The sequence below is a fragment of the Phycodurus eques genome, chromosome 19, assembly GCF_024500275.1.
Source record: "Phycodurus eques isolate BA_2022a chromosome 19, UOR_Pequ_1.1, whole genome shotgun sequence".
In the NCBI taxonomy this organism is placed as follows: domain Eukaryota; kingdom Metazoa; phylum Chordata; class Actinopteri; order Syngnathiformes; family Syngnathidae; genus Phycodurus; species Phycodurus eques.
The window spans coordinates 6,314,729-6,315,846 of NC_084543.1; positions in this window are offsets into that span (position 1 = coordinate 6,314,729).

A 1,118-nucleotide genomic window follows, 5' to 3' on the forward strand; every position below is an offset into this window, starting at 1 on the left:
AGTGAAAGTCACACATTGTCATGATGGAACCAAATAAAAAAATGAAAAAAAAAAAATACGTGTGTGTGTGAGCTGAATTTGGTCGTACTTCATTTGCAAATAATTATTTTGTTTCTATTAGTTTTGGAATAAGGCCGTAATGGTGTCATCAGCACTATTTCGAAGATTGTAGAAAGCACAGGTTTTCTGAACTGAGAAATTTTCTTACCCGCTATAATAGAAAATTCGGTTTTCTATGGTGAAAACCTTATGATAACTTATTTTGACTTATGATGAACAAAAATATAACTGGGTCATTATCACTATGACTTGCCTTTGGCGTCATCATCAGAATCACTCAGTCATCATGAAAATCTATCAGAATCTAAACTGAGGTCTGGCCAAATATTTGCACACATATCAATACAATGATGAGTCTCTTAAACTAATATATAATACAATATAATATAATATTGGATGCATGTGATTTTGGCAGGTCCCATACTGCTTTGCTAACTAGTGTGTGTAAAAAGTGTTTAAAGGATCCAAAATAAAATAAAAATAGGACATAGTTCTATGATCCACAACAAGCCATTTTGATCATGTATATTCTACTTTCATAATCATATTGAACATTTTTCACGTGTCTCTGAAATTGCTGTCAACTCTGTCATTAGGGGGTAACTGCCCCTTTAAGAAACCCCCTTTCATTATTTTATGCATGTAGTTGGATGTGGTCTAGCTTAATATGTTCACTCTGTCACAGCAAATTATCTATTAATTTAAAAAAAACTTTTAGAAATTCTAAATATATTTGTTAAACAGTACTCAGTCAGCCAGCTAAGGCAATCAAGTTGCTGAGTAAAGGAAAATGCTAACATTAGCCAAAAATGTCCACCCAGTCAGCAAGCTCACATATTGCATTTCTAACAGCACAACATCAACTTAATACAATGGAAATAAAGTTCATTGGAAAATGTCAGATTTTTGGGGGAGTCAAATGAGGAAGTCTAAAAGGCACCTTTTCGTGATATTGACTCATCTATAACCTCAGACGACAACAGGCACGTTTCTGTGCAAACAAACAGCGGTGAAGGTCATTGATGCTTCTCTGGAGTTCGGATCTGCTCGCCTGTTTA